This window comes from Gymnoscopelus microlampas, assembly GCF_963454915.1.
Source record: "Gymnoscopelus microlampas genome assembly, chromosome: 19".
In the NCBI taxonomy this organism is placed as follows: domain Eukaryota; kingdom Metazoa; phylum Chordata; class Actinopteri; order Myctophiformes; family Myctophidae; genus Gymnoscopelus; species Gymnoscopelus microlampas.
The window spans coordinates 43,105,023-43,128,966 of NC_139956.1; positions in this window are offsets into that span (position 1 = coordinate 43,105,023).

Below are 23,944 nucleotides of genomic sequence, written 5' to 3' on the forward strand. Positions count from 1 at the left end.
CCGGAGTCAAGACCCAAGCCCGCGGCCGCTAGCCGGCCGGGGACAGGGGGATATAGCGAGTTTTTTCCAGAGAGCCATGGCGCCACAGACCGAAGTCAGGCCGTGAAGGAGTGCCTTATTGGGATTCGAGAGCTGAAAAGATGCCCTGTTGAAGACCCCCCCACGCCAAACCGGGGGCTTCATAGAGGACGCGACCGGTCAGGTGGAAGCACAGTAACGCGCAGTTCCGTGTTCCGCAGCCCACACAAGCTTTATAAGTTGTAGCGCCCCCTAGTGCCTGTCTGAAATGTCTGTTTTTTGGGGGATTTTTTTTTTTTTTATCAATTTTTTTTTGTTTTCTGTCCATATCAGGCCCAAAAAAAAAGCAAAAAAAAAAAAAAAATTAACATAGTAAAGTTGTTTAAAAAAACAAAGCCACGCCCCTATTTCAGGTGTTTGAGGCGAGAGAGGTGATCTTTGATTTCAACTCTCTTGGGGACAAGTGCATTGTGATGATGACAGTTTAGAACACCATGTGTTGAAAACTTGAGTTACAACTTACTTTGCAGTCAGTTATTTACTCAGTTACTTTACAAAGTAACCAAGTACATTTACTCAAGTACTCTAAGTACAATTTTTAGGTATTTGTACTTTACTTGAGTATTTCCAATTTCCAATAGTTTTACTTCTACTCCACTACATCTCAGAGGCAAATATTGTTCTTTTACTCCACTACAATTATTTGAAAACTTTAGTTACTAGTTACTTTTCAGACATAAATTATTATATTATAAAACATGCATTAACCACTTCAGCCCTATTTTATTCATAGGCTATTTGAAAATAGCAGATCTACAAGCTCACAACGCGTCGCGTTGTGAGCTTGTACATCTGCTATTTTCAAATAGCCTATATAAAATAGGGCTAAAGTTACTGAAAAGTAACTAGTAACTCAAGTTTTCAAGTAAATGTAGTGGAGTAAAAGTACAATATTTACCTCTGAGATGTAGTGGAGTAGAAGTAAAAGTACTGGAAATTGGAAATACTCAAGTAAAGTAGAAATACCTCAGAATTGTACTTAAGTACAGTACTTAAGTAAATGTACTTAGTTACTTTCCACCACTGCGGATGTGCACACCCGTGCACACCCGTGCACGCTAGAACGCGTTCCCCTTGATTCATGAACCAAGTATGCAATTGGTTACTTTGCATACAAGGTTTACAGGGCCAAATGTGTCCTCACTCCTCACACACGGTATATACGTGGCTACAGTACTTCTGCCCAGCGCTGCCAGTATCCTATCTGCACGCAACAAGAATACCTCAGCCACCGTCGAAGAAGAGAAAGATACTTCATTCGAAGCAAACTTTTTAATTTCAGCTCCTATAATTCAAGGCATTCCTTGAGAAGATTTACAAAGACTCAAACTATAAGCTAAAACTATAGTCATTTCCTCTACAAATATGTTTCCTACTATTTATATACACCAATAAACGTAAGTCAAATCCATCACATATTAAAGTAACATAAAAATAAGTTTGAAGTGCGCGTGCAGTGCGTCCGTGTTTATTAAAATAGCGTTCCGCCAGTAAGAAAATCACCATTACAACCCTGGTGGTGATGGACACTAATATGGATGGACTAGATCAGTGCTTCCCAACATGCGGTCCAGGGCCCCCCTTGGGGACAAGGCCCGACAGAGGTGGTGTGAAGCCTCATCTGTTTGGAAGCAGTGCAAACAATTTTAACCCATTAAGACCTGAGGCCGATTCTACAAGTGCCTTCTACATCAATGGTTCTCAATTTCTTTCGTGCCAAGGACCCCAAAAATTATATTTAGTTTGGTTGCGGACCCCCCACCCCCCCCCCCCCCATCTGAACATTGTTTTGTGCCAGGGCCCCCCAGAAGAGAAGATTTGTGTTAAAAAAAATCTAAATTATTCAACATTTTTCAAACACTTTTTCCAAGATTTTTCAAAAATGTTCAAAAATAGACAAGCTTGTATATCTGCCATTTTTGACAACCACTGTTCTAAACCACTGTTCTAAATCCTACGAGTTTTCTGAAAGACTTGCTATGCATAAATACATACAATCTAAAATGACACAGATGTTTTCCCGCTTTTAACACTCGCATGATGGCAGTCAGACCATCCTCTACGCAGCCTGACTTCAGATCAAATTGACTATAACTTGATTATAACTGATAGCCTATATGAATTATTCTAGCCTAAAAATGATTCACTGGTAGTGACAAAGTAAACGATATGTAGATAAGTTACACAGATTGACTTTTCAAAGTTAAATGTATGCCTACTGTCTGTGCCCAGACGCATATCAAACGGCTTGGTCGCTGAAGAGAAAGATACACGGTTCATACATATATAGGTTAAGTCCATGACGCATCACCGCCACAAACAGACCTTCTACACAGGTCAAAACGGCAGTTCCGCCTACGTCACAGACGATTTCTTGGATTCATGAACACTGAACATTTTACTCTACTGCCTACTGTCAGTGTTGCCAGATTGCGAGAGAAATAAGCAACCAGGTCTATGAACATTTTACTGCATGCGTTGTGTCTGTCTGTGTGTGTGTGTGTGAGAGAGAGAGAGATGCCCTGATGTTGAAAGCAAGCGAGTTTATACAATGGACGGAGAGCAATGTTTTTATCTTTTGACTTCATAGAAAAACAAGCCCAAAGTCGCTTAAAGTCGAATAAACAACCAATTACAATAATTTCACATTCTCTATAATTATCAAATATAGCAAGGTTTCTAGCTGAGAGTGAAATGCAAATGATCCCATTAGCTTGAACAATGACAATCTCCAGGTAGTCTGGAGGTGTGAAGAGCGAAGTGTGAAGAGGACAAACAGGATACTAACAAAGCAGACAGACAGCTTAGGTAGCATTGCAGAAAAGAACATCTTTATTTCTATATATATTAGCAGTTTTCTAATTGATTTAAACCTCATATAAGATAGCACACAGCATCTGAATGTGTTTATACTTTTGTGTGTGACGCTGTAGTATGATCAAATAGGCTGTTCATTTATGAAAAAAAAACACAAAAAGGTCAAACATGGAGATAAGCGGTTTCTGCCCGATCGAAACGGTATCCAAGTGGTATGCATAATTATGCCACAAATTATTTATCGCAGCAATAAAAACGCACATCATTTAGCGCAGTGTCGTCTTTGGCGGCTTGCCTAACTTCCACCTTTGTCTCGATCCCACAGATGACTTTCCCTCTGCTACAGTAGGGGCTCCAGGACCCCCAGCCACCCCAGTCACCCCAGTCCATGCCAGCACCGAATTCAAAGTCCCCTCCGGTGCTGCAGGAGAAGTCGATGTTGTTGGCAGCGGTGTCGTCACCACCGCCCTGCTTGCCCTCCACCTGCAGCTTGAAACGTGTGAACCCTGAATAGCACCACTTCACTTGGGACCAGTCACCAAAGCTAAAAGAAAAAAGAAATGGAGCAGCGGTGTCATATGGGGTTTCAGGGGATGGCAATATTTTAGATTAACACCTTTTTAGTCACTTTTTTAGCCACTTTTTTTTTTGTTTTTCTGGACATCGTACATTCATTAATCACTTGGTCAATCAATCGGCATCCCTATTTTGTGCATGTCGTTACAGACATTTATTTTATTTTTTTCATTTCTTCATTTAAAAAAAAATCCTTATAAAGTTGCATTATACTTTAAGATCTACAAGCTCACAACGCATCACATTGCCATGCATTGTGAGCTTGTAGATTGGCTATCTTTGCTATTTTTGAAATCGGGCTTAAGTGGTCACTTTTTTTCCCCTCTTTAGTTTTATTGACGTGATGCCTCTGCACAGGAGCACTTTTGTTCATTCCTAAAATAAACTCTAAATGAGTGATAGCATGCACAAACTGATAATACAATGGCAAAATGAAATGCAATAAAAGCCCATTTTCTTAGCACCACAGATTTGCATGAGATTAATAGTTACAGTACAAACTCACCAAATATGACGCCATAACAGACACACGACAGAATTTCTCTCTACAACCGCAGAGGTGTGCTGGAAGTGGTTTTCATGGGGGATTTGGCCACGCTCCGAAATACCCGTATGTGTGTCTCAAATAATACAGGCATTCATTTAGTGGCAATGATGGAAGTCTGTGGATTGATGTGTAGGTGCAGTTTTTATTGAAAAAGAATAGCTCGCTCGGAGCAGCTTATAAACATAATTTAAACACATTTTTGGGGGCCGAGACCTTAGTTCAACATTCTAAATTGTGAACTATGAACGTCAACTACTTCATTTTAATTTGTTGTGAACTTATCTTTAAGCTATATCTCAACACTGGTGTGAGGTGTCATATACTTACTGTCCAGAATTTGATTCCACGTATTTATTGGTAGGTTTGCCTCCCTTGACACAATGAAGTCGAATGCCATTTAATGCAGTGTCGTCAAACCAGCCTTGATCCTCCTCCACCTGTGAGAGAAAGTCAGACCAACGAGAGAAAAGAGCAAAGAGAAGAGAATAAACAAGACAAGCAGAGAGGTGCAATGCTGCTGGTGTGAATTCAGCATTGGAGAGAAACTGAACACAGCTTCAGGCAGATAATCAGGCTACAGGTCTCCACCTAGGTTATTGTGGCCTCCTGGTGGCCAGGCCAATGTGAAAAGGGGGTAATTTCTTCCTTGGCCTAGTGGGAATGTGTGTGCAAAGTGTCACGGCAGCCGCACGCTGCGTTCATGATTTGAGGCATTGTGTTCAAAACGAGCCACTTGTGCAAGTGTTAATATATAGAATAATATGTGACGGAGCACGACGAACGGACAGTCTTATCGGAAAATCTCATTGTCCACTAGAGCAGAAAAGAGCGGGGGAAAAAATGTGTCTAAAATGTGCTTAAGCCACTAAAGCAATCTGGTATCAGGCTACATTTCACTTAAATGTCAGAGCTTAACTCGGCATGTAAATATGACATAAATGCATTAACGTGGTCTCGATCCCGCCCATAGCTGCCGCTCAGGTTAAGGAATCATGCCACCATCAGTGACACTGATGACATCACGAAACTCACCTGAGCGTGTCATCAGGTGAGGATTTAGCCTCGCTCCCCAAAAACACAAAGTGGGTGTTAGGGTTATGATATTTCAAAATGTAAATAGTCTCTGTCAGGTGGAAGCCTCATATGTCCAAAACTGTTACTTTTCAGGATTCAATTTCAAACGTAAATTTGTTTGTGTGACGCTGTAGTATGATCATGTAGGGTGTTAAATGATGTAAAGAAGACCACACAAAGTTAGAATATGGAGTTGAGAAGTTTCTGCCCGACAGCAATGAAATAGGAATTTAACAAATATGGTTAAACTGTAATGTAAATAGTAAATGGCCTCACCCGAACACTGAAGCCTCCAGCGTACGAGCCGTCTGGGCACATTTCTCTATGGTCCCAGGGGCCCCAAGGACTCCCATTGCTGACCCTGATGATCTCAAAGATTTCCGGTCTGCCCTGCCCGCACACAGCAGCCAGCACTGAAACATAATACACAACACAATGATGTGGCAAATATTCACAAACTAGACACAAACATGAAATGAAAGGGATATTTCACCCTAAAACACTTCCGGGATCATTTTAACGTCTACTCTGGCATTTGTGTACACCGCAGACATTTTGACACACACCCTTCCTATAGAGTACCGAAGTCTATCCTATCCTACCTGGGTCACGTTTTTTTCCCGCCCATTCTGAATTCCCTTAGACGTGTTTAATATCGAGGCATATAAGAAGTGTGTTCCAAAAATAAACAAATGAGCCGGGCGGTTTGACCCACATGGATATCAAGCATCAACTGACGGCTTAAGTTATTGCCACCAGCTTAAGTTACTGCCACCAAATTAATTACATTTTCACCAGAAACAGACTGTATCAAATATGAGTGACTATCGTAAACGATACAGAGCCACCTCATCGATAATATCGCCGGGACAGTTTGTTTAGTTTTGGACCACACATATTATATGAGAAGATTCTAAGATGACCAATGTTATCTGACTACCTTTTTCATCACTGTAAGTTATTGTAAATTATACTTTGAAGAGTAGTACTTACCAATGAGGATGCAGAGGAGTCGGAGGTTGGTCATGTTGTCAGATCAAAGCAGAACTGATGTATACGTCCTGCTTCAAACCATGCTCTTATATAGTCCTATAGCACTTGTCCTCAGCTACTACCCTGGGTAAATAAAGAACATAAAAAACAATATTGTTTGACCTCAAACAGTCACCACCAAATACAATATTTGAGTACGCTTGTTACATTAGCTAATTACAGTTTCAATGACACTTTGTTTAATTTAGTTTTTTCCAGTGTGGCATGGAAACAGGAAGGATTACTCACCGATGAGGATGCACAGGAGTCGGAGGTTGGTCATGTTGTCGGATCAAAGCAGCACTGATGTATACGTCCTGCTTATAGTCAGGGAATATTATCAGAATTATGTCAAATCTTGGAATAAATTCCTTACCAAGAAATTTCTTCACCGATGTGTGTGTAAAGGTGTCTAGTAACACATCTCACAAAGTGACAGCTGCTGAAAGTTGGGGTACCCTTAACCTCATGCGGAAAGAAAAATACTAAATTGAATTCTGCTTTGAGTAGCATGTGAGGGCTCAAACTAAGGTTTTTTCATGATTCTGAATCCATTGCAAGCATTTGTTTTGCTCCAAATCCACTCCTTGGCAGAAAATCGTCCAAGCCCACCAGCTCATTGCATAGGCTATGCAGGTTTTTTGATAAGAAAGGCAGCCAGTCAGAGAGATGAAGAAAGGAGGCGGAAGTACAAGGAGATGAAAAGTAAGGCAAAGAGAGGGGTGACGAGAGTTAGGTAAAAAGCGTTTGGACACGAAGGGAGAAACGGTTCTGCACCAATTGGCTAGACAGAGTTAAAAAGATGAGAAATATGTGCAACAGGTTAAGGTGATAAGGAGAGAGATTTAAATGTTCTAGCTAGCAGCGACAGTGTGTTGAGAAGATGGAAGGAGTACTTTGAGGGAACGGATGGAGGAGAGTGTCAGGAGCTATTTGTGACAGAAGGGCACAGTGAGAGGGAAGATGTATATTAAAGGAGGAGTTCACCCAAAACATTACTTATATTCTATCAATTGCACACCCTATGAAGCCTTGAATTCATGGATTTATTTTTGCTTTTGTGGCATTCCTAAGCCAATAATTTGATGGCCGGGTGTGTATCCGGATTCAAGGCTTCATGGGGTGTGCAATTGATAGAAAATAAGTCATTTTTTGGGTGAACTACTCCTTTAAGCTACATGCTGTACGGCTTGGAAACGGTGGCACTGAGGAAAAGACGGACGGCGCAGCTGGAGGTGGCATAATTGAGGATGCTATTATTCTCATTAGAAGTGAAAAGGAAGGAAATCCGAAATGACTAAATTAGAGGATCAGCCCAGGTTAGAAGGTTTGGGGATAAAGCCAGAGAGGTGAGGTTAAGATGGTTTCGACATGTGAAAAGGAGAGATGAGGGGTACATTGGGAGGAGGATAATGAAGATGTAGCTGCCAGGTAAGAGGCGAAGAGGAGGTTTAAGGATGCGTTGTGAGAGGACATGCAGGAGTCACAGAGAAAGACACGCAATTTGATGGTTATAAATGTTAACTCCTGTTTGAAAATGTGAAAAAAAAACATACAATGGGAGTGCTATTTGGGGATTTGGTGATTTACCTCACAAAAGCATAGCCAAAGATATGATGAAATGCAAAATCAGTCTAATTTAGATTTGCGAGTGGCCCGGTTTCTTCAATCGAAGAGTGACCTCCAAAAAAGATTAAGGTTAAGGGTACCCCAACTTTCAGAAGCTGTCACAAATTCCCCTAGATAAATTGAATTTCAATCTTCGTGAGATGTGTTACTAGACAACTTCACGAACACATTGGTGAAGACATTTCTTGGTAAGGAATTTATTCCAAGGTGTATTAATATCCCCTGACTATTAAAACCATGGTCTTATATAGTCCTAGTTATGAAACCTACACTTTACATACATTTTACATACATACACTTTACATGAAGTGCCCTTGAGCAAGGCACTGAACCCCCAACTGCTCCAGTGGTAACCCAGTGGTGGAAAAAGTACTCAAATTCTTTACTTAAGTAAAAGTACCAATACTGCAATATAAAAATACTCAGTTACAAGTAAAAGTCCACAATTAAAATTTTACTTGAGTAAAAGTACAAAAGTATTGGCATCAAAATGTACTTAAAGTACCAAAAGTAAAAGTACTAAATATTTGAAAATAGCCGATCTACAAGCTCACAACGCGTCGCGACGCGTTGTGAGCTTGTAGATCTGTTATTTTTGAAAAATCATGAAACTTCTACAAGCTCATAGCGCGGCACCGAGTGCCGCGCGCTATGAGCTTGTAGATCTGCTATTTTTTTGCAAATCTTTGAATATACATTGAACCCTAGCATCCATATTCTGGGTTGAACATTAGCAGAAAATAGCAGATCTACAAGCTCACAATGCGTCACAATAACACATGAAATGAAACATCATGAAGGTTCCAGGGGGTCCCCAGATAAAGTAGTTAACACAGGGGGGTCCCCAGATAAAGTAGTTAACACAGGGGGTCCCTGTGGCTACTCAAAAATAGCAGATCTACAAGCTCGCAGCGCGGCACTCGGTGCCGCGCTGCGAGCTTGTAGATCTGCTATTTTTGAGGCCAACGGCTTTAAACCACGCCCCCAGAGCTTGTAGATCTGTTATTTTTGAAAAATCATGAAACTTCTACAAGCTCATAGCGCGGCACCGAGTGCCGCGCGCTATGAGCTTGTAGATCTGCTATTTTTTTGCAAATCTTTGAATATACATTGAACCCTAGCATCCATATTCTGGGTTGAACATTAGCAGAAAATAGCAGATCTACAAGCTCACAATGCGTCACAATAACACATGAAATGAAACATTATGAAGGTTCCAGGGGGTCCCCAGATAAAGTAGTTAACACAGGGGGGTCCCCAGATAAAGTAGTTAACACAGGGGGTCCCTGTGGCTACTCAAAAATAGCAGATCTACAAGCTCGCAGCGCGGCACCGAGTGCCGCGCTGCAAGCTTGTAGATCTGCTATTTTTGAGGCCAACGGCTTTAAACCACGCCCCCAGGGGGACAGGCCACGCCCACATACCCCAGCCACTCCCCCCAGGGTGATAGGCCACGCCCACCAGATATCAGATCTACAAGCTCATAGAGTTAGGACCTACAAGCGTGCTGTGGATCTGCTATTTTGGAGGCCAACGGCTTGAAACCGCGCCCCCAGGCCACGCCCACAGCTCCAAGCCACTCCCCCGGGGTGATAGGCCACGCCCACCTGATATCAGATCTACAAGCTCATAGAGTTATGACCTACCACCTTGTAGATCTGCTGTTTTCGAGGCCCAGAGCTTTAAACCACGCCCCCAAGTGACAGACCACGCCCACAAGTGACCGGGGGGGGGTGGGGTCAAGGGTCAAGGGTCAATGCACCCACTATGGATCATATTCATATAAGTGACTATGTCCAGAGGTGAAAACGGCCAAAGATGCAGCTTTAAACCACGCCCCCAGGCGACAGGCCACGCCCCAGCTCAAAACCACGCCCCCAAGCTGCCGAGGGGACGGGCCGGGGGGCGGGGTCAAAGGGTCAAGGGTCAAGTGGGTCAAGGGTCAAGGGTCAAGTGGGTCAATGCACCCACTAGGGATCCAAGTCCAGAGGTGAAAACGGCCAAAGATGCGGCTTTAAACCACGCCCCCGGGCGACAGGCCACGCCCCCAGCATCAAACCACGCCCCTAAGCGGCCGAGGGGGCGGGGCCGGGGGGCGAGGTCAAGGGTTCAAGGGTCAAGTGGGTCAATGCACCCACTGTGGATCCAAGTCCAGAGGTGAAAACGGCCAAAGATGCGGGTTTAAACACCGCCCCCAGGCGACAGGCCACGCCCCCAGCATCAAACCACGCCCCCAAGCGGCCGAGGGGGCGGGGCCGCGGGGCGGGGTCAAGGGGTCAAGGGTCACCCACTATGGATCATATTCATATCACCCTCCCAGAAAGTGACAATGTCCAGAAATGACACTCTGTGAAAATGACTAAGTCCACAAGTCAAAACGGCCAAAGATGGGCTTTTGCCTGGCCCTCCACGGGGCCCCGGGGACCCCCCGGCCCCCACCCACCTGCCCAGCCAGATGCCAGCTAAGCCCTGTACCCGGCTCTCCAGCCGAACCCGGGGACCCACTCTTAAGCCCCCCCCCGGAGTCAAGACCCAAGCCCGCGGCCGCTAGCCGGCCGGGGACAGGGGGATATAGCGAGTTTTTTCCAGAGAGCCATGGCGCCACAGACCGAAGTCAGGCCGTGAAGGAGTGCCTTATTGGGATTCGAGAGCTGAAAAGATGCCCTGTTGAAGACCCCCCCACGCCAAACCGGGGGCTTCATAGAGGACGCGACCGGTCAGGTGGAAGCACAGTAACGCGCAGTTCCGTGTTCCGCAGCCCACACAAGCTTTATAAGTTGTAGCGCCCCCTAGTGCCTGTCTGAAATGTCTGTTTTTTGGGGGATTTTTTTTTTTTTTATCAATTTTTTTTTGTTTTCTGTCCATATCAGGCCCAAAAAAAAAGCAAAAAAAAAAAAAAAATTAACATAGTAAAGTTGTTTAAAAAAACAAAGCCACGCCCCTATTTCAGGTGTTTGAGGCGAGAGAGGTGATCTTTGATTTCAACTCTCTTGGGGACAAGTGCATTGTGATGATGACAGTTTAGAACACCATGTGTTGAAAACTTGAGTTACAACTTACTTTGCAGTCAGTTATTTACTCAGTTACTTTACAAAGTAACCAAGTACATTTACTCAAGTACTCTAAGTACAATTTTTAGGTATTTGTACTTTACTTGAGTATTTCCAATTTCCAATAGTTTTACTTCTACTCCACTACATCTCAGAGGCAAATATTGTTCTTTTACTCCACTACAATTATTTGAAAACTTTAGTTACTAGTTACTTTTCAGACATAAATTATTATATTATAAAACATGCATTAACCACTTCAGCCCTATTTTATTCATAGGCTATTTGAAAATAGCAGATCTACAAGCTCACAACGCGTCGCGTTGTGAGCTTGTACATCTGCTATTTTCAAATAGCCTATATAAAATAGGGCTAAAGTTACTGAAAAGTAACTAGTAACTCAAGTTTTCAAGTAAATGTAGTGGAGTAAAAGTACAATATTTACCTCTGAGATGTAGTGGAGTAGAAGTAAAAGTACTGGAAATTGGAAATACTCAAGTAAAGTAGAAATACCTCAGAATTGTACTTAAGTACAGTACTTAAGTAAATGTACTTAGTTACTTTCCACCACTGCGGATGTGCACACCCGTGCACACCCGTGCACGCTAGAACGCGTTCCCCTTGATTCATGAACCAAGTATGCAATTGGTTACTTTGCATACAAGGTTTACAGGGCCAAATGTGTCCTCACTCCTCACACACGGTATATACGTGGCTACAGTACTTCTGCCCAGCGCTGCCAGTATCCTATCTGCACGCAACAAGAATACCTCAGCCACCGTCGAAGAAGAGAAAGATACTTCATTCGAAGCAAACTTTTTAATTTCAGCTCCTATAATTCAAGGCATTCCTTGAGAAGATTTACAAAGACTCAAACTATAAGCTAAAACTATAGTCATTTCCTCTACAAATATGTTTCCTACTATTTATATACACCAATAAACGTAAGTCAAATCCATCACATATTAAAGTAACATAAAAATAAGTTTGAAGTGCGCGTGCAGTGCGTCCGTGTTTATTAAAATAGCGTTCCGCCAGTAAGAAAATCACCATTACAACCCTGGTGGTGATGGACACTAATATGGATGGACTAGATCAGTGCTTCCCAACATGCGGTCCAGGGCCCCCCTTGGGGACAAGGCCCGACAGAGGTGGTGTGAAGCCTCATCTGTTTGGAAGCAGTGCAAACAATTTTAACCCATTAAGACCTGAGGCCGATTCTACAAGTGCCTTCTACATCAATGGTTCTCAATTTCTTTCGTGCCAAGGACCCCAAAAATTATATTTAGTTTGGTTGCGGACCCCCCACCCCCCCCCCCCCCATCTGAACATTGTTTTGTGCCAGGGCCCCCCAGAAGAGAAGATTTGTGTTAAAAAAAATCTAAATTATTCAACATTTTTCAAACACTTTTTCCAAGATTTTTCAAAAATGTTCAAAAATAGACAAGCTTGTATATCTGCCATTTTTGACAACCACTGTTCTAAACCACTGTTCTAAATCCTACGAGTTTTCTGAAAGACTTGCTATGCATAAATACATACAATCTAAAATGACACAGATGTTTTCCCGCTTTTAACACTCGCATGATGGCAGTCAGACCATCCTCTACGCAGCCTGACTTCAGATCAAATTGACTATAACTTGATTATAACTGATAGCCTATATGAATTATTCTAGCCTAAAAATGATTCACTGGTAGTGACAAAGTAAACGATATGTAGATAAGTTACACAGATTGACTTTTCAAAGTTAAATGTATGCCTACTGTCTGTGCCCAGACGCATATCAAACGGCTTGGTCGCTGAAGAGAAAGATACACGGTTCATACATATATAGGTTAAGTCCATGACGCATCACCGCCACAAACAGACCTTCTACACAGGTCAAAACGGCAGTTCCGCCTACGTCACAGACGATTTCTTGGATTCATGAACACTGAACATTTTACTCTACTGCCTACTGTCAGTGTTGCCAGATTGCGAGAGAAATAAGCAACCAGGTCTATGAACATTTTACTGCATGCGTTGTGTCTGTCTGTGTGTGTGTGTGTGAGAGAGAGAGAGATGCCCTGATGTTGAAAGCAAGCGAGTTTATACAATGGACGGAGAGCAATGTTTTTATCTTTTGACTTCATAGAAAAACAAGCCCAAAGTCGCTTAAAGTCGAATAAACAACCAATTACAATAATTTCACATTCTCTATAATTATCAAATATAGCAAGGTTTCTAGCTGAGAGTGAAATGCAAATGATCCCATTAGCTTGAACAATGACAATCTCCAGGTAGTCTGGAGGTGTGAAGAGCGAAGTGTGAAGAGGACAAACAGGATACTAACAAAGCAGACAGACAGCTTAGGTAGCATTGCAGAAAAGAACATCTTTATTTCTATATATATTAGCAGTTTTCTAATTGATTTAAACCTCATATAAGATAGCACACAGCATCTGAATGTGTTTATACTTTTGTGTGTGACGCTGTAGTATGATCAAATAGGCTGTTCATTTATGAAAAAAAAACACAAAAAGGTCAAACATGGAGATAAGCGGTTTCTGCCCGATCGAAACGGTATCCAAGTGGTATGCATAATTATGCCACAAATTATTTATCGCAGCAATAAAAACGCACATCATTTAGCGCAGTGTCGTCTTTGGCGGCTTGCCTAACTTCCACCTTTGTCTCGATCCCACAGATGACTTTCCCTCTGCTACAGTAGGGGCTCCAGGACCCCCAGCCACCCCAGTCACCCCAGTCCATGCCAGCACCGAATTCAAAGTCCCCTCCGGTGCTGCAGGAGAAGTCGATGTTGTTGGCAGCGGTGTCGTCACCACCGCCCTGCTTGCCCTCCACCTGCAGCTTGAAACGTGTGAACCCTGAATAGCACCACTTCACTTGGGACCAGTCACCAAAGCTAAAAGAAAAAAGAAATGGAGCAGCGGTGTCATATGGGGTTTCAGGGGATGGCAATATTTTAGATTAACACCTTTTTAGTCACTTTTTTAGCCACTTTTTTTTTTGTTTTTCTGGACATCGTACATTCATTAATCACTTGGTCAATCAATCGGCATCCCTATTTTGTGCATGTCGTTACAGACATTTATTTTATTTTTTTCATTTCTTCATTTAAAAAAAAATCCTTATAAAGTTGCATTATACTTTAAGATCTACAAGCTCACAACGCATCACATTGCCATGCATTGTGAGCTTGTAGATTGGCTATCTTTGCTATTTTTGAAATCGGGCTTAAGTGGTCACTTTTTTTCCCCTCTTTAGTTTTATTGACGTGATGCCTCTGCACAGGAGCACTTTTGTTCATTCCTAAAATAAACTCTAAATGAGTGATAGCATGCACAAACTGATAATACAATGGCAAAATGAAATGCAATAAAAGCCCATTTTCTTAGCACCACAGATTTGCATGAGATTAATAGTTACAGTACAAACTCACCAAATATGACGCCATAACAGACACACGACAGAATTTCTCTCTACAACCGCAGAGGTGTGCTGGAAGTGGTTTTCATGGGGGATTTGGCCACGCTCCGAAATACCCGTATGTGTGTCTCAAATAATACAGGCATTCATTTAGTGGCAATGATGGAAGTCTGTGGATTGATGTGTAGGTGCAGTTTTTATTGAAAAAGAATAGCTCGCTCGGAGCAGCTTATAAACATAATTTAAACACATTTTTGGGGGCCGAGACCTTAGTTCAACATTCTAAATTGTGAACTATGAACGTCAACTACTTCATTTTAATTTGTTGTGAACTTATCTTTAAGCTATATCTCAACACTGGTGTGAGGTGTCATATACTTACTGTCCAGAATTTGATTCCACGTATTTATTGGTAGGTTTGCCTCCCTTGACACAATGAAGTCGAATGCCATTTAATGCAGTGTCGTCAAACCAGCCTTGATCCTCCTCCACCTGTGAGAGAAAGTCAGACCAACGAGAGAAAAGAGCAAAGAGAAGAGAATAAACAAGACAAGCAGAGAGGTGCAATGCTGCTGGTGTGAATTCAGCATTGGAGAGAAACTGAACACAGCTTCAGGCAGATAATCAGGCTACAGGTCTCCACCTAGGTTATTGTGGCCTCCTGGTGGCCAGGCCAATGTGAAAAGGGGGTAATTTCTTCCTTGGCCTAGTGGGAATGTGTGTGCAAAGTGTCACGGCAGCCGCACGCTGCGTTCATGATTTGAGGCATTGTGTTCAAAACGAGCCACTTGTGCAAGTGTTAATATATAGAATAATATGTGACGGAGCACGACGAACGGACAGTCTTATCGGAAAATCTCATTGTCCACTAGAGCAGAAAAGAGCGGGGGAAAAAATGTGTCTAAAATGTGCTTAAGCCACTAAAGCAATCTGGTATCAGGCTACATTTCACTTAAATGTCAGAGCTTAACTCGGCATGTAAATATGACATAAATGCATTAACGTGGTCTCGATCCCGCCCATAGCTGCCGCTCAGGTTAAGGAATCATGCCACCATCAGTGACACTGATGACATCACGAAACTCACCTGAGCGTGTCATCAGGTGAGGATTTAGCCTCGCTCCCCAAAAACACAAAGTGGGTGTTAGGGTTATGATATTTCAAAATGTAAATAGTCTCTGTCAGGTGGAAGCCTCATATGTCCAAAACTGTTACTTTTCAGGATTCAATTTCAAACGTAAATTTGTTTGTGTGACGCTGTAGTATGATCATGTAGGGTGTTAAATGATGTAAAGAAGACCACACAAAGTTAGAATATGGAGTTGAGAAGTTTCTGCCCGACAGCAATGAAATAGGAATTTAACAAATATGGTTAAACTGTAATGTAAATAGTAAATGGCCTCACCCGAACACTGAAGCCTCCAGCGTACGAGCCGTCTGGGCACATTTCTCTATGGTCCCAGGGGCCCCAAGGACTCCCATTGCTGACCCTGATGATCTCAAAGATTTCCGGTCTGCCCTGCCCGCACACAGCAGCCAGCACTGAAACATAATACACAACACAATGATGTGGCAAATATTCACAAACTAGACACAAACATGAAATGAAAGGGATATTTCACCCTAAAACACTTCCGGGATCATTTTAACGTCTACTCTGGCATTTGTGTACACCGCAGACATTTTGACACACACCCTTCCTATAGAGTACCGAAGTCTATCCTATCCTACCTGGGTCACGTTTTTTTCCCGCCCATTCTGAATTCCCTTAGACGTGTTTAATATCGAGGCATATAAGAAGTGTGTTCCAAAAATAAACAAATGAGCCGGGCGGTTTGACCCACATGGATATCAAGCATCAACTGACGGCTTAAGTTATTGCCACCAGCTTAAGTTACTGCCACCAAATTAATTACATTTTCACCAGAAACAGACTGTATCAAATATGAGTGACTATCGTAAACGATACAGAGCCACCTCATCGATAATATCGCCGGGACAGTTTGTTTAGTTTTGGACCACACATATTATATGAGAAGATTCTAAGATGACCAATGTTATCTGACTACCTTTTTCATCACTGTAAGTTATTGTAAATTATACTTTGAAGAGTAGTACTTACCAATGAGGATGCAGAGGAGTCGGAGGTTGGTCATGTTGTCAGATCAAAGCAGAACTGATGTATACGTCCTGCTTCAAACCATGCTCTTATATAGTCCTATAGCACTTGTCCTCAGCTACTACCCTGGGTAAATAAAGAACATAAAAAACAATATTGTTTGACCTCAAACAGTCACCACCAAATACAATATTTGAGTACGCTTGTTACATTAGCTAATTACAGTTTCAATGACACTTTGTTTAATTTAGTTTTTTCCAGTGTGGCATGGAAACAGGAAGGATTACTCACCGATGAGGATGCACAGGAGTCGGAGGTTGGTCATGTTGTCGGATCAAAGCAGCACTGATGTATACGTCCTGCTTATAGTCAGGGAATATTATCAGAATTATGTCAAATCTTGGAATAAATTCCTTACCAAGAAATTTCTTCACCGATGTGTGTGTAAAGGTGTCTAGTAACACATCTCACAAAGTGACAGCTGCTGAAAGTTGGGGTACCCTTAACCTCATGCGGAAAGAAAAATACTAAATTGAATTCTGCTTTGAGTAGCATGTGAGGGCTCAAACTAAGGTTTTTTCATGATTCTGAATCCATTGCAAGCATTTGTTTTGCTCCAAATCCACTCCTTGGCAGAAAATCGTCCAAGCCCACCAGCTCATTGCATAGGCTATGCAGGTTTTTTGATAAGAAAGGCAGCCAGTCAGAGAGATGAAGAAAGGAGGCGGAAGTACAAGGAGATGAAAAGTAAGGCAAAGAGAGGGGTGACGAGAGTTAGGTAAAAAGCGTTTGGACACGAAGGGAGAAACGGTTCTGCACCAATTGGCTAGACAGAGTTAAAAAGATGAGAAATATGTGCAACAGGTTAAGGTGATAAGGAGAGAGATTTAAATGTTCTAGCTAGCAGCGACAGTGTGTTGAGAAGATGGAAGGAGTACTTTGAGGGAACGGATGGAGGAGAGTGTCAGGAGCTATTTGTGACAGAAGGGCACAGTGAGAGGGAAGATGTATATTAAAGGAGGAGTTCACCCAAAACATTACTTATATTCTATCAATTGCACACCCTATGAAGCCTTGAATTCATGGATTTATTTTTGCTTTTGTGGCATTCCTAAGCCAATAATTTGATGGCCGGGTGTGTATCCGGATTCAAGGCTTCATGGGGTGTGCAATTGATAGAAAATAAGTCATTTTTTGGGTGAACTACTCCTTTAAGCTACATGCTGTACGGCTTGGAAACGGTGGCACTGAGGAAAAGACGGACGGCGCAGCTGGAGGTGGCATAATTGAGGATGCTATTATTCTCATTAGAAGTGAAAAGGAAGGAAATCCGAAATGACTAAATTAGAGGATCAGCCCAGGTTAGAAGGTTTGGGGATAAAGCCAGAGAGGTGAGGTTAAGATGGTTTCGACATGTGAAAAGGAGAGATGAGGGGTACATTGGGAGGAGGATAATGAAGATGTAGCTGCCAGGTAAGAGGCGAAGAGGAGGTTTAAGGATGCGTTGTGAGAGGACATGCAGGAGTCACAGAGAAAGACACGCAATTTGATGGTTATAAATGTTAACTCCTGTTTGAAAATGTGAAAAAAAAACATACAATGGGAGTGCTATTTGGGGATTTGGTGATTTACCTCACAAAAGCATAGCCAAAGATATGATGAAATGCAAAATCAGTCTAATTTAGATTTGCGAGTGGCCCGGTTTCTTCAATCGAAGAGTGACCTCCAAAAAAGATTAAGGTTAAGGGTACCCCAACTTTCAGAAGCTGTCACAAATTCCCCTAGATAAATTGAATTTCAATCTTCGTGAGATGTGTTACTAGACAACTTCACGAACACATTGGTGAAGACATTTCTTGGTAAGGAATTTATTCCAAGGTGTATTAATATCCCCTGACTATTAAAACCATGGTCTTATATAGTCCTAGTTATGAAACCTACACTTTACATACATTTTACATACATACACTTTACATGAAGTGCCCTTGAGCAAGGCACTGAACCCCCAACTGCTCCAGTGGTAACCCAGTGGTGGAAAAAGTACTCAAATTCTTTACTTAAGTAAAAGTACCAATACTGCAATATAAAAATACTCAGTTACAAGTAAAAGTCCACAATTAAAATTTTACTTGAGTAAAAGTACAAAAGTATTGGCATCAAAATGTACTTAAAGTACCAAAAGTAAAAGTACTAAATATTTGAAAATAGCCGATCTACAAGCTCACAACGCGTCGCGACGCGTTGTGAGCTTGTAGATCTGTTATTTTTGAAAAATCATGAAACTTCTACAAGCTCATAGCGCGGCACCGAGTGCCGCGCGCTATGAGCTTGTAGATCTGCTATTTTTTTGCAAATCTTTGAATATACATTGAACCCTAGCATCCATATTCTGGGTTGAACATTAGCAGAAAATAGCAGATCTACAAGCTCACAATGCGTCACAATAACACATGAAATGAAACATCATGAAGGTTCCAGGGGGTCCCCAGATAAAGTAGTTAACACAGGGGGGTCCCCAGATAAAGTAGTTAACACAGGGGGTCCCTGTGGCTACTCAAAAATAGCAGATCTACAAGCTCGCAGCGCGGCACTCGGTGCCGCGCTGCGAGCTTGTAGATCTGCTATTTTTGAGGCCAACGGCTTTAAACCACGCCCCCAGAGCTTGTAGATCTGTTATTTTTGAAAAATCATGAAACTTCTACAAGCTCATAGCGCGGCACCGAGTGCCGCGCGCTATGAGCTTGTAGATCTGCTATTTTTTTGCAAATCTTTGAATATACATTGAACCCTAGCATCCATATTCTGGGTTGAACATTAGCAGAAAATAGCAGATCTACAAGCTCACAATGCGTCACAATAACACATGAAATGAAACATTATGAAGGTTCCAGGGGGTCCCCAGATAAAGTAGTTAACACAGGGGGGTCCCCAGATAAAGTAGTTAACACAGGGGGTCCCTGTGGCTACTCAAAAATAGCAGATCTACAAGCTCGCAGCGCGGCACCGAGTGCCGCGCTGCAAGCTTGTAGATCTGCTATTTTTGAGGCCAACGGCTTTAAACCACGCCCCCAGGGGGACAGGCCACGCCCACATACCCCAGCCACTCCCCCCAGGGTGATAGGCCACGCCCACCAGATATCAGATCTACAAGCTCATAGAGTTAGGACCTACAAGCGTGCTGTGGATCTGCTATTTTGGAGGCCAACGGCTTGAAACCGCGCCCCCAGGCCACGCCCACAGCTCCAAGCCACTCCCCCGGGGTGATAGGCCACGCCCACCTGATATCAGATCTACAAGCTCATAGAGTTATGACCTACCACCTTGTAGATCTGCTGTTTTCGAGGCCCAGAGCTTTAAACCACGCCCCCAAGTGACAGACCACGCCCACAAGTGACCGGGGGGGGGTGGGGTCAAGGGTCAAGGGTCAATGCACCCACTATGGATCATATTCATATAAGTGACTATGTCCAGAGGTGAAAACGGCCAAAGATGCAGCTTTAAACCACGCCCCCAGGCGACAGGCCACGCCCCAGCTCAAAACCACGCCCCCAAGCTGCCGAGGGGACGGGCCGGGGGGCGGGGTCAAAGGGTCAAGGGTCAAGTGGGTCAAGGGTCAAGGGTCAAGTGGGTCAATGCACCCACTAGGGATCCAAGTCCAGAGGTGAAAACGGCCAAAGATGCGGCTTTAAACCACGCCCCCGGGCGACAGGCCACGCCCCCAGCATCAAACCACGCCCCTAAGCGGCCGAGGGGGCGGGGCCGGGGGGCGAGGTCAAGGGTTCAAGGGTCAAGTGGGTCAATGCACCCACTGTGGATCCAAGTCCAGAGGTGAAAACGGCCAAAGATGCGGGTTTAAACACCGCCCCCAGGCGACAGGCCACGCCCCCAGCATCAAACCACGCCCCCAAGCGGCCGAGGGGGCGGGGCCGCGGGGCGGGGTCAAGGGGTCAAGGGTCACCCACTATGGATCATATTCATATCACCCTCCCAGAAAGTGACAATGTCCAGAAATGACACTCTGTGAAAATGACTAAGTCCACAAGTCAAAACGGCCAAAGATGGGCTTTTGCCTGGCCCTCCACGGGGCCCCGGGGACCCCCCGGCCCCCACCCACCTGCCCAGCCAGATGCCAGCTAAGCCCTGTACCCGGCTCTCCAGCCGAACCCGGGGACCCACTCTTAAGCCCCCCCCCGGAGTCAAGACCCAAGCCCGCGGCCGCTAGCCGGCCGGGGACAGGGGGATATAGCGAGTTTTTTCCAGAGAGCCATGGCGCCACAGACCGAAGTCAGGCCGTGAAGGAGTGCCTTATTGGGATTCGAGAGCTGAAAAGATGCCCTGTTGAAGACCCCCCCACGCCAAACCGGGGGCTTCATAGAGGACGCGACCGGTCAGGTGGAAGCACAGTAACGCGCAGTTCCGTGTTCCGCAGCCCACACAAGCTTTATAAGTTGTAGCGCCCCCTAGTGCCTGTCTGAAATGTCTGTTTTTTGGGGGATTTTTTTTTTTTTTATCAATTTTTTTTTGTTTTCTGTCCATATCAGGCCCAAAAAAAAAGCAAAAAAAAAAAAAAAATTAACATAGTAAAGTTGTTTAAAAAAACAAAGCCACGCCCCTATTTCAGGTGTTTGAGGCGAGAGAGGTGATCTTTGATTTCAACTCTCTTGGGGACAAGTGCATTGTGATGATGACAGTTTAGAACACCATGTGTTGAAAACTTGAGTTACAACTTACTTTGCAGTCAGTTATTTACTCAGTTACTTTACAAAGTAACCAAGTACATTTACTCAAGTACTCTAAGTACAATTTTTAGGTATTTGTACTTTACTTGAGTATTTCCAATTTCCAATAGTTTTACTTCTACTCCACTACATCTCAGAGGCAAATATTGTTCTTTTACTCCACTACAATTATTTGAAAACTTTAGTTACTAGTTACTTTTCAGACATAAATTATTATATTATAAAACATGCATTAACCACTTCAGCCCTATTTTATTCATAGGCTATTTGAAAATAGCAGATCTACAAGCTCACAACGCGTCGCGTTGTGAGCTTGTACATCTGCTATTTTCAAATAGCCTATATAAAATAGGGCTAAAGTTACTGAAAAGTAACTAGTAACTCAAGTTTTCAAGTAAATGTAGTGGAGTAAAAGTACAATATTTACCTCTGAGATGTAGTGGAGTAGAAGTAAAAGTACTGGAAATTGGAAATACTCAAGTAAAGTAGAAATACCTCAGAATTGTACTTAAGTACAGTACTTAAGTAAATGTACTTAGTTACTTTCCACCACTGCGGATGTGCACACCCGTGCACACCCGTGCACGCTAGAACGCGTTCCCCTTGATTCATGAACCAAGTATGCAATTGGTTACTTTGCATACAAGGTTTACAGGGCCAAATGTGTCCTCACTCCTCACACACGGTATATACGTGGCTACAGTACTTCTGCCCAGCGCTGCCAGTATCCTATCTGCACGCAACAAGAATACCTCAGCCACCGTCGAAGAAGAGAAAGATACTTCATTCGAAGCAAACTTTTTAATTTCAGCTCCTATAATTCAAGGCATTCCTTGAGAAGATTTACAAAGACTCAAACTATAAGCTAAAACTATAGTCATTTCCTCTACAAATATGTTTCCTACTATTTATATACACCAATAAACGTAAGTCAAATCCATCACATATTAAAGTAACATAAAAATAAGTTTGAAGTGCGCGTGCAGTGCGTCCGTGTTTATTAAAATAGCGTTCCGCCAGTAAGAAAATCACCATTACAACCCTGGTGGTGATGGACACTAATATGGATGGACTAGATCAGTGCTTCCCAACATGCGGTCCAGGGCCCCCCTTGGGGACAAGGCCCGACAGAGGTGGTGTGAAGCCTCATCTGTTTGGAAGCAGTGCAAACAATTTTAACCCATTAAGACCTGAGGCCGATTCTACAAGTGCCTTCTACATCAATGGTTCTCAATTTCTTTCGTGCCAAGGACCCCAAAAATTATATTTAGTTTGGTTGCGGACCCCCCACCCCCCCCCCCCCCATCTGAACATTGTTTTGTGCCAGGGCCCCCCAGAAGAGAAGATTTGTGTTAAAAAAAATCTAAATTATTCAACATTTTTCAAACACTTTTTCCAAGATTTTTCAAAAATGTTCAAAAATAGACAAGCTTGTATATCTGCCATTTTTGACAACCACTGTTCTAAACCACTGTTCTAAATCCTACGAGTTTTCTGAAAGACTTGCTATGCATAAATACATACAATCTAAAATGACACAGATGTTTTCCCGCTTTTAACACTCGCATGATGGCAGTCAGACCATCCTCTACGCAGCCTGACTTCAGATCAAATTGACTATAACTTGATTATAACTGATAGCCTATATGAATTATTCTAGCCTAAAAATGATTCACTGGTAGTGACAAAGTAAACGATATGTAGATAAGTTACACAGATTGACTTTTCAAAGTTAAATGTATGCCTACTGTCTGTGCCCAGACGCATATCAAACGGCTTGGTCGCTGAAGAGAAAGATACACGGTTCATACATATATAGGTTAAGTCCATGACGCATCACCGCCACAAACAGACCTTCTACACAGGTCAAAACGGCAGTTCCGCCTACGTCACAGACGATTTCTTGGATTCATGAACACTGAACATTTTACTCTACTGCCTACTGTCAGTGTTGCCAGATTGCGAGAGAAATAAGCAACCAGGTCTATGAACATTTTACTGCATGCGTTGTGTCTGTCTGTGTGTGTGTGTGTGAGAGAGAGAGAGATGCCCTGATGTTGAAAGCAAGCGAGTTTATACAATGGACGGAGAGCAATGTTTTTATCTTTTGACTTCATAGAAAAACAAGCCCAAAGTCGCTTAAAGTCGAATAAACAACCAATTACAATAATTTCACATTCTCTATAATTATCAAATATAGCAAGGTTTCTAGCTGAGAGTGAAATGCAAATGATCCCATTAGCTTGAACAATGACAATCTCCAGGTAGTCTGGAGGTGTGAAGAGCGAAGTGTGAAGAGGACAAACAGGATACTAACAAAGCAGACAGACAGCTTAGGTAGCATTGCAGAAAAGAACATCTTTATTTCTATATATATTAGCAGTTTTCTAATTGATTTAAACCTCATATAAGATAGCACACAGCATCTGAATGTGTTTATACTTTTGTGTGTGACGCTGTAGTATGATCAAATAGGCTGTTCATTTATGAAAAAAAAACACAAAAAGGTCAAACATGGAGATAAGCGGTTTCTGCCCGATCGAAACGGTATCCAAGTGGTATGCATAATTATGCCACAAATTATTTATCGCAGCAATAAAAACGCACATCATTTAGCGCAGTGTCGTCTTTGGCGGCTTGCCTAACTTCCACCTTTGTCTCGATCCCACAGATGACTTTCCCTCTGCTACAGTAGGGGCTCCAGGACCCCCAGCCACCCCAGTCACCCCAGTCCATGCCAGCACCGAATTCAAAGTCCCCTCCGGTGCTGCAGGAGAAGTCGATGTTGTTGGCAGCGGTGTCGTCACCACCGCCCTGCTTGCCCTCCACCTGCAGCTTGAAACGTGTGAAC